This window comes from Palaemon carinicauda, chromosome 8 (genome assembly GCF_036898095.1).
Source record: "Palaemon carinicauda isolate YSFRI2023 chromosome 8, ASM3689809v2, whole genome shotgun sequence".
NCBI classification, from domain to species: domain Eukaryota; kingdom Metazoa; phylum Arthropoda; class Malacostraca; order Decapoda; family Palaemonidae; genus Palaemon; species Palaemon carinicauda.
In genome coordinates this window covers 87,270,228-87,286,117 of record NC_090732.1, presented here as the reverse complement: position 1 = coordinate 87,286,117, position 15,890 = coordinate 87,270,228, and positions in this window count along the sequence as shown.

The window sequence follows — 15,890 nt, the reverse complement described above, 5'->3', positions numbered from 1 at the left end:
CTCAATCCTCACTTTAGTAGGCAGCCAGTGTAAGTAAATTAGTGTAGGAACGATCCTTTCTAGGGTGGTACACCTTTTATCGGTTTTGTTCCTCTGTTTATGTTTTGTAATTTCTGAAGTTGCACTATTGGTAAATTGTAGTAGATGTAGTTACAGCAGATAATCCTGGTTATAACACAGTTTATCACAAGTTTCTTCACAAAATGTTCATCCAGATACTTCTTTATAAAAGCAATGTTTCTCAGATGATAATCAACAGTCTTTACATAATTTATTTGGGCATTGAAAGACAAGTTACAGTCAAGTAATACGCCTAGATTTTTTTAATTGCCACATGGTGAAGTCCATGTGTATTTGCGGATGTCCTTATACTGGGAAAGAGAACCTCCAATGAAAATATTAAATGTTGAACAGAAACTTATAAAAGGCATTAAGTTTTCATTTGCAACTTCGCCAAGACTCTCAACATCCATCACATTCTCTATACCTTGATTATTCCTTCAAACTTCAGCATTGAGGTCACCAATTACACTTTTCATATCTCTCTCTCTCTCTCTGGGATCTCATCTATTACACTTTGCAGTTCTTTATAATATTCATCTTTCCTTTCTTCAGAAGAATAGTTAGTTGGTGCCTAGCAAATTATAACACTCACATTGCAGTGCTTTGATTCAAACTTTGCAAGTAGCAATCTACTATATACAGCTCTGAACTCAGATAATGCCTTTTCTGCTTTTGGTGTTATCATCATTCCAAGCCCTTCTGCTCCAACGTTATCTGTTCTTTCTGAACACACACACATTTTATATATATATATATATATGTATATATATATATATATATATATATATATATATATATATATATATATATATATATATATATATATATATATTTGTCACTATGCTGGAGGAAGGATCAGAAAAAAAGGAAATTCTTGGACTAGCGCTTTCGTATTGTCATACCTCTTCAGGTCCAATTGATACAAAGTTAAGTACATGATCAAAGTCACCTTTGCGACAGCAGTAAACAAGAAATAATACAATAACATAAAAAATTAGCACACAACTAGTTTAAAATTATAGATAGTTTAAAAATCAGTGAGTTTAAAAATTACAGCTAGTTTAAAAATGACAATTGTTTAAATACATTGTTTATAAGTAGTTCATCAAGTTTATACATTCCTGGGCTATTGTTGATCAATTTTACACGGTTTTTCTTTATGATGCAGGATTCTATGATATTGCGTTTTGTTATGTCCTTACAATATAAAATTTCTTTTGCCCCTTTCCAATTAATAGTGTGATTATGGTTATTCCTATGCTAAAACAAACTACTTGTTTGGTTTCCTGTTCGAACATTATATCTGTGCTGTTTTAGTCTCGTTTCAAGGTCTTTACCACTTTGTCCTACATATCTTTTATTGCATTGATTACATGGGATTTCATAAACACATCCATTGCTTTGTACAGGTGAATTTCTAATTAACATATCCTTTAAAGTACCATTTTTAAAAATAACATTAACATTAAAAACTTTCATTAATCTAGGAATTGTCAAGAAATTATTGTGGAAGGGTAAGATGAGAAGGTTTTGCATATTAAAATCAGTTTTAGAGTCAGTTTCATAAAAAGTTTTCTTTGCTTTATAGAAAGCTGTGTCGATAAAATTCTCCGGGTATTGTAAATTACCTGCAATTTCCCGGATCTTCCCAAGCTCAGCTTCAAGGAATTGAGGGCAACTGACCCGCAGTGCCCTTAAAAACATAGATGAAAATACCATCATTTTTGTCCTAGGATGATGATTGGAGTAAAAATGAACGTATGAATCCACATTTGTCGGTTTTCTATAAACTGAGAATCTAAAACCTCTATCATTTCTTAAAATTAACACATCTAAAAATGCCAACCTATTGTCTACTTCTATTTCAATTTTAAATTTTATAGTCGGTACTAAATTATTTATTGCTGTTAAAAACATGTTTTCATTTTTGTTGATGGGCCAAGCACAGAATATGTCGTCAACATACCTTACCCAAAGGATGCCAGTAGGTAGTATTCTTGGAAGGTATATGGTTTCAAAAAATTCCATATATAAATTACTCAACAATGGTGACAGAGGGTTTCCCATTGCCATGCCAAATTTTTGTTCATAATATTTCTTTCCAAAGACAAATTTGCAACCCTTAATACATAGTTTTATTAATTTTATCATGGTGTTGGAATCAACAGAGAAAGTATATTTTTCAATTTCTTCCTCGAGAAATTCTAGTAGTTCATCTACTGGCACCTTCGTGAATAGGGAGTTGACGTCAAAACTTATCATCTTAAAATCATAATTAAAATTGAACCTTCTCAACCTGCTAATAAAATCAATATTGTTCTCAACAGACACACCTGAAATATTTCCGAGCATAGGAGACAACTCTTTAACTAGCCACTTTGATAATCTATATGTACAGGAGCCCACAGAACTTATAATAGGTCTCACGGGATTATTTTGCTTATGTGTTTTAACAAGAAATAACCCATTAGATAAAACCAACGCTTCATTCAACAGAAATATCAAAACTATTTTAAAAGATTATAAAGAATTCTTACCCAGGTTTACAACTACTTGTCCAACTTTACCATATCTGTATGGAGTTGTTAAAACACATAAGCAAAATAATCCCGTTCTCGTGTGAAGAGACTGCGTCAAAAGCAGAAAACCACTGCACAAGCTTCATCCAAAAAACTGCGATCAGCGACTTCCTATGGAACAGGAAAGGGTAAAATATTCTGTGTCATCTGCGATGGAGATGACAAGACCAATTTACGCAAGGTAGAAACTGATAAAGTTGATGCCAACCTTAAAAGCTGGGCAAATTTGAATAAAAATTTTCAGTTGATTGGAAAACTGGTTGCACAAGCAGCCGATGCCCATGCCGATGACACTATCATGTTAAATGTTACTTGCGTCTTCAAGATTCTGGAAGAGCTGCTCAAAGCCGAGCTTCCACAGGCCCTGCTCCACCTCAGTTTGACCCAATCGCCATGGCACAAATAATAGCCATTGTTAAGGATTCTGACTTAGTGTTTAAGCTCTCCTCTCTTCGTCACATGTATCGGACACTGGTGGAGAAACAAGGGAGTCCATGTGTGGACACCAGGGAGCCACATTCAACATGATTTAAAGATCATCTTCTGGATCATCTTCCTGAATGGGGCGAGTTTTCACAGGGGAAAGAAATATACTTTTTCTAATTCTACCAACGTTGCTGACTTAGTTACAAAAGCCCATGATACCCTGCTTAACCAAGATGTTGTTTTATTTTTTATGCGGGCCGCGGTGATTTTACGAAAGCTTTGTCTTATGAAGCAGAAATCACTCAATGGGTCATTTTCGTCAGACTGCCTTACTGCTCCTGTACCAGAAAAGCTTCGGAGCTTTATGAATGTAATTCTTCAAGGTCCATCCATCCTGCGAGATCAAAGAAATATTGAAATGGATAATCATGTACAAGGCAGGATAAGGATTGCATGCGTCATTTCACTGATTGTCATTTACAACACCTAGCATGGTACACACCATGTCACTAAGACAAGCACCATACGACACAGAGTAGAACACGATACCCCATTTGTTCTGTACAAAGGCCTAAAAATGCATGGAGAAGTAGGACTGATGAAGAAGATAGAAAATGTTTACTAAGACAGAATGTCAGTGTCCTGTGATTGTGTGATGCAGGTAAAAAAAAACTGTCGCACGAGCAGTATGCAAGCGTCATGCTGAGGATGGAGTTGTGTTGCCAACATATATGCAAAGGAATGTATTTGTGACCTATGACATGGACAACTTGGATAGTCATAGCAAAGGAAACTTTTCTCAGGATGAATTTCACGGCACCGCTTTGAGTGCAACCAACCATCTATCTTGGGGAAACCAGGGTGAACAGCGAGATCCTACTGAGCTCGACTTCTCTGATACATCTGTACCACAACTTCCGGACTCATATATTATTATACAAAAAGTAGAGCTATCTAACGAGCCTTTTTTCCACCCAGAAACACCAATGGGCAACTTCGACCAACTAAAAACTTCATAGACACAGCCAAGGGGAAGGATGAAGCTTGGATCAAACACGTTGCCACGGTACTAGTACAGAACACAATTTCAGCTGACAAAGTTATCACCTAGTCGGGGTACAAATCTCGACTCATGAGTGAGGACTCTTTGAAACCACCAGCAGTGATAGGGGTTTTGCCACTTTTTACAGAAAAAGCAGCTTCTTCATCCATGATAAAGCATGCAATGCACCTCACTATACAAGGTACACAGTTTCTGAATCCTGGCCAGACTAGTATCCTAGGTGCCAATCAGCCAATTTATGCCATAGCAAAGCAACTGAAATGGACATTCTAAGATATTCTTGGAGAAAATAAGCTGGTTCTGATGCTCAGAGCTTTGCACATTGAAGACAAGATTCATCAGATGATTGGAAAGCTACCAAGAAATTAAGGATGGGCGACAGCACTTTCTCAAGCACAGTTTCTGACATCTGGACACGCACAGCCCCCCCTTGATGAGCATCACATCAAATGTACACGTTACGTGCACCAAGTATCTATGATGTCTCTTCCTCTCCTGAAGAATAGGGCATATTTAGCATACTGTTCCGAGGTTCTCAAGGCACCACAGTCACGGGAAAATTGTGATGAACTCAAAAGAGCAGAAAGCCCACAGTTCAATTATAGGTCCACCATCATGGAGCTTGAGCTGCTCTTTTGCCGCTTTATCCGCTCTCTGCGGGAAGGGGATTTTCTTCTCTATGTCCAAGTATGTGATGAGCTTTGTCCATGGTTTCACGTGATGGACCGCACAAACTATGCGAGATGGCTGCTAGTATATGTTCAGGATATGGTGCAGATAGCTGAGAGTCACCCAGATGTACATGCCGAATTTCTGAAAGGGAACTTTGCTATTCAAAGGTCAACGAATGAATTCAGCCTTATTGGGAAGGATCAGTCTCATGAAAAATCGAACAAGAGCCCTACGAAAATCCTGAAGCACTCACACTTTACATACTGACAAGTCCAGATTGTTCCCGGTGTGTTGAAGAGTTTGAGATGGTTTTGGACACCACGAGCTCAAGCACAGCTGACCATGAAGCACAGAGCTTGCAAGTAAAATACAGGAAAGATGTCCTGTCATTTGTTGAAAGTATCGAAGAGCTAGGAAATCCTTTTGTTGCTGGTTCGGAACTTGTTGAGTTGACACCCAAGAAGTCATGGATCAAGAAGTCGTCACATCTCTCTGCCAAATCCATGAAATTGGAAAAGATCTTCATGAACAATATGTTGCAAAAACATTCACCAAAGCAACTGTGCCAGTGTCCAACATTATCCGATGTAACAACATCCTAACCTTTGCCAATCGACCTGACTTATCCAAGAAAGCAACAAAGCCAGTGGTACACAGAAGAAAAACATGACTCTTATCACACAACTCGTCCTGTCACTTCAATCACGACCAGATGCTGATATGGAAGAGTTTTTTGCTTTGAAAATCAAAGGGAACCACCAAGTTTGGCTGACCATGGCTCACTTAGATCTGGCAGCAAGTCTGATATTCTGGAATGCATCAAAGCTCCGACTGGTCAGTCATCTCAAGCTAGGCGTGCAATGACTGTTGCGCTGGACATGGCAGCAGTTATTCACATGGTGCGACCAACATCACCAAAAACATTTTTCGAGTAAGCTACACAACAGATGATCCCGTTCCTGAAATCACAGATAAATCCAGCAGTTTCCCGCACTAATGCCATATAGGACACCTATCCAGAAGAGAGTTTGAAGTCCCTCACACATCAGCATCATGGTACAGGTTCACAATCTAGGGTTGGAAGTGGCAGCACACGAATTCCAAAACATGATTGGAACAGTGGATTCCCCATGAACAACAACAACAAGGAGTTGTTCATTTTCCTTAGTGAAGAGATAGTCAAGAATGACTGGGGCGGGAAACTCCTGCTCAGAGCCAAAGGCAAAAACGTTCTATCCAACAGACAAGCCAACGTCTCAGCACTCCAACTCTGTAATCATGCCGAGGCCGATAAGAGGATATTCTTTCATATAGCACACGCAGCAGTCCAGGGCCACAAGACAGCTATTGTCCGTACTGTTGATAGTGATGTGGTATTCCTTGCCATACAATTCTCCTCAAGCCTTGGTTCCTTGGGAGCTCTAGGTGTGTTTTGGGAGTGGCAAAACAGTCTGTGACATCCCCATCCATGACATCTGTAATCACCTTTGACCTTCCAGATCTCTCGCATTGCCCCTTTTCCACGCAATAACAGGGTGTGACACAACATCACAGTTCCTTGGATGTGGCAAAAAACAGCTTGGACATCCTGGCAAAACACTCCAGGACTCACAGAAACACTGATGGCTTTGACCAATAATCCAAACGTCCTCAGCCTCGATTCTCTACACATGCAGAATCTGGAACGATTTGTGGTCACCATGTAGAGCAAGGGATGTGGACTGACCAGGGTCAACAAAGCTAGACTTCGTCTATTCACGAGTGGCAAAAAAACCCTGGAGAACATTCAACCCAAACAAGCAGCTTTGTTTGAACATCTCAAGCGGGCTCTGCTTCAAGCAAGCTTCTACTGGAAACAGGCAACCACAGTTCGCCAGACTATTCCCAGTTTCACCGCTTGGGGTTGGCAAAAAGAAAGCACTGCTATTTGGTTACCACACTGGACAACACTTGAAGATGCCAGTAAAGCTTGTTCCATCCTCCTGCACTGTGGCTGCAAACAGGCTTGTACAGGAAACTGTAAACGTAGCAGAGCTGGAGTCTTGTGCACCGGGCTGTGCAAATGCAAAGCCAGGTGTATCAATAATGATAATACTTAGACAAATACCTTCTACAGTGACAGTCCACCAAGAACAGACTCGTAAAATTTCTTCATTAGTGAAAATGTTAAGAAACAAACTGAACCACTAAATGTATATACAATAAATGTCCGTATTAAAATACATATTTTAGTCCAATAATTTCATTTTCAAACTTTAGATTGGCAAAAGTACTTGTGCTATGTGAAATTTGAGCTCAGATTCAGATTCCTTGAGGTCAAAAACCAATACAAAGTGCTTTTACTTTGTATGAGCTGCAAAGTTATGACAAAATGAAATATCGAGTGGTGGCCATATTAAATTTTGCCAATATGGCGACCCCAGTGGATATCGTCTTTGGTGCCCTCAAGAAATTGGTTCAATATGACATCATCTACATCTGTGCCAAATTTCATACTTGTAGACAAATCTGAACGATGGTCCCACTAAAGGCCTGGACTATAAGATTTCCTTACCAATCCCCTCACAATGTGTTTCGCTAAGGTCCAAGATATAAGAACTATATTTCATAAATTCATTTTCCCTTGCTGTTACTTCCCAATCTGATTCCTGGTTCTAACATTCAATTTACCAATTTTCAATTTTTCTTTAGTATTCATAAACCGGGAGATTCTTAGCATCGTCCTAAGCCCAGGACTGAGGGCCATTTTGTTATTTTCTCTTTCCATAGACTGACTGAATCTATAGAGAATTCATTGGCTAAATTCATCAAATGATAGCCAATTCCTCATGATGAGCAGTGCCTATCTAACTAAGCAAGTGGCCCCTACCAGTTCATACTACTGTAATTCCAGTAAGATCATCTGACAGGCATCAGTAGAACCCAAAAAGACATCTTGTGTATAGCCTTAAACCCAATCCCTCACCGTGCTACAAATGCTTTCATCGAGATTTAGGGGGGAGGGACATTTTCTCAACACCCAAAGTTCTTGTTACTCCACCAGGATGCTCATCCGCCTTTATAAGCCCTGTGAAACATGGAATACAATATATATCACCTAGCACGGTAAGTGTAACGCTACATAATTCTAAATCTCATATCAATTGAGTAACATTACCATTTATCCATTAAGTGCAAAATGAACCTCTTCTTACTAACTTACAATAAGTGACAGACAACATAGAAGGTAAGATATCACCTTTCTAAAAAAAAAAAAAAAAAAAAAAAAAAAAAAAAAAAAAAAAAAAAAACACCATAAAATACCATTTGAATCAAAACCTCCATAAACAGCAAGTTCATCAAGTGTGTTTTAATCCAACGCGATCGAAAAGCTAAACTAGTTGATTTATCTTCAAGGAAACAGGAATGAGGAAAGTAGAGTTTCTCATTACTCTGCTTATAGTCAAACACATCAGTTGAAAGGTTTACCTTTTTCTTTGGACACTAAGTAACAGAGCTATTTATTTAAGCAAAGAATGAATGAATAATTGATAATTATCTGGCATCATAACTTCAATGGTCATTGATGCCAAGTAATTAAGATTGAGAAATATTGCAGAAAAAAAATATGAATAAATAAATAACTTAATTAGAAAAACATTCAGACCACAAAGAAAACCAGCTTCTAATATGAACGTTAAAAACTGGCATCATAAACATTTCCCCCAAGAATCCTGTTGAGGATATATCTGCCCTCCTCGCCACGACTTTCCGTGAGGAATCGTTTTCCGAGATCCCCAACATTGGGACATTCATCAAGAACACTTTTTGCTGGATAAGTGTGGCCAATTATCAGTAGTCAGAGGGAAGTTCCCAACTTCTAGGCATATTGTCATGGCTCCATGGAATGATAGGCCTTGTGATCCCTAACTCTTTCTGATCCATATAACTCCAATAATATTGTCAAATATCAAGAGATCTTTTGATACAAAAGTGGATATCTCCCCAAAAGTAGTTTGTTTAATGCCTCTTTTATTTCCTGCACACTAACGTAAGTTGGAACCCAACAAAACTAAACTTCCTTTCCAGCACTACTAGAAATATAGTCACTCTTAAATTTTGTAAAACCAAAGAGCTGGTTAGATTAAAAACAGTCAATGCCTGCAAGCACTTTTTGCATTACTAAAAGTGACAAAATTGCCTTCTTTCAGTACTGAAGTTTTTCTTAATAGCATTCAAAATACCACAGAGTTCTGGTGTAAGAATATGTGATTCTAAAGGGAGTTCATATTTATAACTGAAAGAATTATTTTACACGCCAGCATTGGATCTAGAAGCGTTTGTAAACATGAACATGGTATCCCTATATTGTTATGCATGTTCCACTAAAATAAATAAAATTTCCTCATTTACCATATTGCTTCTAGGGACAATAGAATAGTTACACAGAAGGGAACCTCTGCAAGTTTCCTGGGAGGGTAACTAAATTAGTACCTTAAACTGTAGAACCAGACTCCTGGAAAGATTCAGGTATTTAATGTTACATTCTGAATCCTTAAGGCTTTAGGGATGTAGAGAGAGTCATAGTAAGGAAAGAAATTCTCTTTATTGGGAGTTTCATAATCCAGTGAACCAGTAAGCCTCTGTAACCTATACTAGTATCTAACCATATAAGACTGGTATTATAAGTCCATTAACCACTCGCTCAAAAGTTCCAGTAAGGCAACATCACCATTGTTAAAGACTTCACAAGACCCCCCAAACCCCGTAAGTCTTTCACGAAATAAAAGATGAAAAAAAAAATTCTTGAAAATTAAAATTACTGCCAAATCATACAGCTTCTATAACGTTTAAAAAGTTCCAGAAGATCAGGATTACTGCCGCTGATTTGATACCCTCGTAGCAAATAGAATCTTAAATCTTCAACTTGGTAGGGGAGGCTGGAGAAAATATTTTACATCCATTTAAAAATTTAGATAAAATAAGGTGTTTATACAGACTTATAAGAATCTGACAATCTTCTCATCAAAATGCATGGGACAAGAAATTAAAAATATTTAAAATCTCTAACATTTCACTTTTACTTTTTGAGATGTGAAATCCAAGTCTACATTCTTTCAAAGGTTAACATACATTTTCAGGAATCTAGAACACCGATGTTCAACAATGATATTAAGAGAAAAGATGTTAATTTACTCTATCATAATTCTCAAATTTGAACACAATGATGAGTTAGAATATTTATCCATTATTTATATTTCCTAACCATCCCTATGAACAAATGGCTGTAAATCTTCATAGAAATCAAGGTGCATGAAAATATATGTCAAAATACCAAGAAAATTAGATTGTTTTCCATAAATACCAGACAAACTGAATTACTGAATGGCAAGGACTGTTCTACCACTTAACATCTGCAAATTTATAGCAAAGATTTCCAAATTTTTCCCATACACGATTAAACTTTGGTTATTCATACAAAATTATATTGATATCTTTTCAAGCTAATCATCAGGGAATTTCAGGTGTATAGCATTTTTTTCTTAAAGTCTATCCCCCAATTAGCATGACTGCTAAAGTTCATGCTCGTACTCCTCATAATATAAGTTTTAGATTCAGATTGAATATAAAGATCATCATGCTAGGAATACATGATACAGCAGAGGTGGCTTCCTCCTCGAGGGTTATATTGAGTCCTAGGGGCCAAATACTTCCTTGGGCATGGGATATCAGAGTCAGTCATTGTCTTTTGTAAACAGAAGAGAATTCTTTAATTGATAATCTAAACTCCAACAGTTTGAGCTAAGTACTTAATAGTTCTACTGTATGATTCTGATGGAACTATTTTTCTTTTCTAGAAAGATCCTTGTCAAGTCCCTTCCCAGATAAGATTTTTTTTTTCTTTGGGGTCTTTTGATTTTTCGAGGAATCCTCCAGACACTTCTAATTCCTCCAGAAACAACCTGCTACTATAAATGATTGAAGGGTAGCAACATTTTTCCCATGCTTCTAAAAACTAAAGCAAATCAAGACAAAATTTCAGCCCTTTATAAAACGATGCCACAGCTGCCAAGTGTCAGTAGAATAGTCAGTAGTTGCTCTACCGCCCTGCAAGGAGGCATTATGTGCATAGATATAAGTTCTAAACCTTCACCTATTGCTCCAGATTCCAATAACGCGAAAGCCGTTGATGAAACTAATGAAAGCCTACTTGAAAAGAAGTGACTTTCAGAAGATTATAGATGTTTCAGGCTCAGTCATATTAGCTTTCATTTTTGTACTTCCTTTCTTTTCAGAAAACTCTAATAAAATGGGTGTTGGGTTCTATTTGTGAAGGGACATCCATGTAATGCTTTTGAGAAAACTATTCATCCATTTAGCATAAGTATTGGTACTTTTTTAAATAAGTATTTTCTACATTTCCCATTTTATGCCAAATGATTTACGCTACATGTAATAAGTTTAGGGACTATTGTATTTCCCAGGTGTTTCTTTGCCACAAATTATACATATTTCTGGGTCTGCTTCTTTACCTAACATTGCAAGATATATTTGGTAGTATATATAATGCCTTGGTGATTGTACGTACAGCTATAATTTCATTTTATACAAGGATGCTCACTTTGTATCAGAAAACGTAAGGATGTCAAACATATGAATACAAATTGTCAAGGGAATGTAATATGCTAATCCATCTTTGCCTTATTTTTTTTTTTTTTTTTTTTTTGGCAGCAATAACAATGAAGACTTTGAGCTATTGTTGAAGCTTTTATTCCAATAAATTAAGCTATTGTCAAGAACGCACACCACACTTACGGTAATTTGAAGTTCCCATGCGGTAAACATTTTACTTTGTTACCTTTGTTGTAAATAATGTTATATATATATATATATATATATATATATATATATATATATATATATATATATATATATATATATATATATATATATATATATATATATATATATATATATATATATATATATATATATATATATATATATATATATATATATATATATATATATATATATATTTAGGACTTCAATCAACATTGTCAGTTTACTCGACAAAGGAAATTTTTCATGTCCTACCTAACCACTTAAATGCCAGAGAGGATTTCAGAGGCAACAGTGTTCACTATGTTTTCCTCTTTCTAAAGAAAAATCAAAATATTCCTTATGATATGGCAGTTTTGATATCCGTTATGGCATCTTTTTAAAAAACTGCGTAATTCCCCAGTGGATCTACAGCCAAGCTGGGTTTGATCAGAAATAAGATAAATGATTTATTATCACTACCAATAACTCCTAATTCTTTCCCATGTCCACACACTTTTCCTTGCTTGGAATCATTGCAAGTTTCTTTACACTGTTGCATGACCCAGATATACAGTACTTTATGTAATAGGGTCTAACACTGAATTTACACAAGTTTTATATATATATATATATATATATATATATATATATATATATATATATATATATATATATATATATATATATATATATATATATATATATATAAATGGATAGATATATATATATATATATATATATATATATATATATATATATATATATATATATATATATATATATATATATATATATATATATATATATATATATATATATGCTGGAGAACCTTAACAAAAGGAACCATCCACTTTTCAGAAGTTCCATTCTCTTCCAGAGATACCAGTAGGAACAGAATCCCAAATGTTACCCCTTTACCCTACCCAAATGGGAGAGTTGAAACGTCATTAAAGTGGGCCAAGTATAAACCCAACTGGTAGTAAACCAGTGGGTAAACCGGATAGCATGCTTGAAGTTCTACCTCAAATAAAAGGCCACACAGGGAATCCAAAGGATAAACTTGGGGGGGGGGGGAGGGAATATACAGGGATATTATTTGAAAACTATGAAAACAATATAATAGTAGTGAAATTATTTTTATATGTAGTTGTGAGTCTGCATTTTTTTTTTGCAGATTTTGAATATAATTATAAATTGCATAGAAATTATGAAATTATTCTCTATAATAGATGACCTAAAGTTTCCTAAATTTTAAGAAAAACTAATTTTTCATAGTGAGGGAATGCAATTTGTCCGGAAGATCTATTTATAAAGCATAAAACGGAAAAGCAACACAAATTTTATTTAATTCGTCATAGATCCTCAACTAAATTTAGACCAGGGCATAGCTCAAGTCATAATTTTTCCTTTTCTCCGCCTTCCTTCCAGTAATCCCCACAGGTTAGGAAACAATGAGCACTCCATTATCGTATTATCATTAAAGTCAAAATTTTCTCTTTAACGGGTGATAAATTGTAATGCATCGAAGGGGATGAGATATTGGATTAAAATACGTGTATTCAATATATTTAGTATCGTACTCGAGCGACATATTTACAATTTATATAGTCACATCAAAGGAACTATCTTTGATTTATATATAATTGTCAAAAGAAAAACAGAATGTGGAAAAAATAATTCTTCTCGCTCTAGGGGTTAACTACTGCAATGTAATTGTTAAGTGGCTAATTTCCTCTTGCTAAGGGTAGAAGGGACGCTTTAGCTATGGTAAGCAGCTCTTCTAGGAGGACACTCCAAAATCAAACCATTGTTCTCTGATCTCGAATATTACCATAGCCTCTTTATTGTGGTCTTTCACTGTCTTGGGGTAGATTTCTCTTGCTTGAGGGTACACTCTGGAACATTACTCTATCTTATTTCTCTTCCTCTTGGTTTTATTTTATTTTATTTATTTTTTTTTTTTTTGAAGTTTTTAGTTTATCTATGACAGATTTATATTAATGGTTACTTCTCTTATTTTTTTATTTTATTTCTTAATTACTTCTCTTGTAGTTTCCTTATTTCCTTTCCTAACTGGGCTATTTTCCCTGTTGGAACCCTCGGGCTTATAGCATCCTGCTTTTCCAACTACGGTTGTTGCTTAGCAAGAAATAATAATAATAATAATAATAATAATAATAATAATAATAATAATAATAATAATAATAATAATAATAATAATAAAAGATAACGTTCATATGAATCGGGTAAGCTCTTTTACAGAACGAATTATCACTCATTGACGATTCTGAAATAACACGTGCTTAAATGTAAAAAACCTCAGAGATTATCTAGGTATTTACTTTAATGGAGAAGGGTAGTGTCTAACGGCTTTTGTTATTACTTCGCTATATATTGCTTCCCTTCTCTCTCTCAAAAAAAAAAATGTATACAAGGGGTTAAGGTGAAAGCGTGCTCAAACATTTTTATAGAACAAATAACTCGATGATGTTTTGATTATATTTCTTCCAATTTTCTATAAAAGTAGCTCACCATCAAACTCAGTCATTTTTTTCTTTTTTTTTTTTGTAAACGGAAATCTCAAACACACATTATAGAGGAAATAAAAAGAAATGCCACTCACGTTTGCTCCAATTTTAAATATCTTCTAGACTACCTGAAATGTACACGTAAAGTTTCTTCCAAGGCCAATACTAGCCTGGCATTGGCTTCTTCCAAGTACCATCTACCCTTGCGTATTCATGTTATTTTATTTTTTCAAATACAGTACTTTTTTAGTTTGTATATGAACTGGCTTTAAGACTTATTTCTATACATCATTTTAATATAAATCCTTCAGCACTTGTTATGTATTTACCAATTTTTCTCTTTTCGTAGGGCATTCTTAACAACTACCACGACCACCAATACCTACTACTACTACTGCTACCATAGTAGCCAGTGTTAACTTCGTAACTCCTTTTTCTTCCTTTAGCTGACAAAGAATAAGACAAGATTATTATTCAGTGAGATACGCTTGTGAGGCTGCATCACTTCCGGTTCGAATTAAGTAAATAAAAATTATAATATCCCGCCCATTAAGTTATTTAGCGTCAACGTTTTTACAGCAAAGATTTCCTTATCTTTTAAACATTTTAAAACCTTATTTTACCGACTGAACCCTTTCATCTCTGAAGCATGACAGACATGTATGATAATGTACAAAAAGAAGATAAAGCTATATTTTTTTTCGGCTGAGCGTCAAGACATATAAGTGACGTTCCAAAAACTTATGTCATAGTTTGAGAAAAAGAAACATTCTAGCTTATCAAACCTTTTTGCTATAAAATGAAACAAAAAAATAAAACATTAGACGTTCTACTATTTCTCCCAGATGTTTTAGTTTTGGATAAAGATACGCTGACATTGCAACTCACACACGCAGTTTGCTATCGTGATTCAAAATTAGGTACATCAAAGAAGAACTGCTTACTGCTATGCAAACAAATACATTATATAGATTTATTGGGTCCTTTGACTGGCTAGACAGTACTGCATTGGATCCCTCTCTCTCTCTGGTTACGGCTCATTTTTTTTTCCTACACATACATCGAATAGTCTGGCCTATTCTTTCCACATTTTCCTCTGCCCTCATGCACCTAAAAACACTTGAGATTCCCAAACAATTTTTTCGCTCAGACGGTTAACTACTGCACTGTAATTGTTCAGTGGGTACTTTTCCCTTGTTAAGGGTATAAGAGACTTTAGCTATGGTCAGCAACTATTCTTTGAGGACACTCCAAAATCAAACTATTGTTCTCTAGTCTTGGGTAGTGTTATAGCCTCTGTACCATGGTCCTGCACTGTCTTGGGGTAGAGTTCTCTTGCTTGAGGGTATACTTGGGCACTATTCATTCATCTTTTTTTTTCTTTTCTTTTTTAAGTTTTTATAGTTTATATGCGAAAGATCTATTTGAATATTGTTACAGTTCTCAAGATACTTTGTTTTTTAAAAAAAAAAAAAAAAAAAAAAAAAAAAAAAAAAAAAAAAAAACCCTAATTCTAATCGGAAACTCTCCGTGAAAATATACTGTTCTCAGCCGTATTGTAGTAAAATACAGGCTACTGTAATTTTACTTTATTATGCTATTTAACAGTTGGTGACCGTAATATCACTACTTTACGTCAATATATCCATTTTTAAAACTGTGAATAGCTGGCAACATTTATGCCAGGATTTTTACAGTTTTTCCACAGCAAATTTCTTAACAGTGTATCTTATACCGTTATTCGTTAATTCTTAT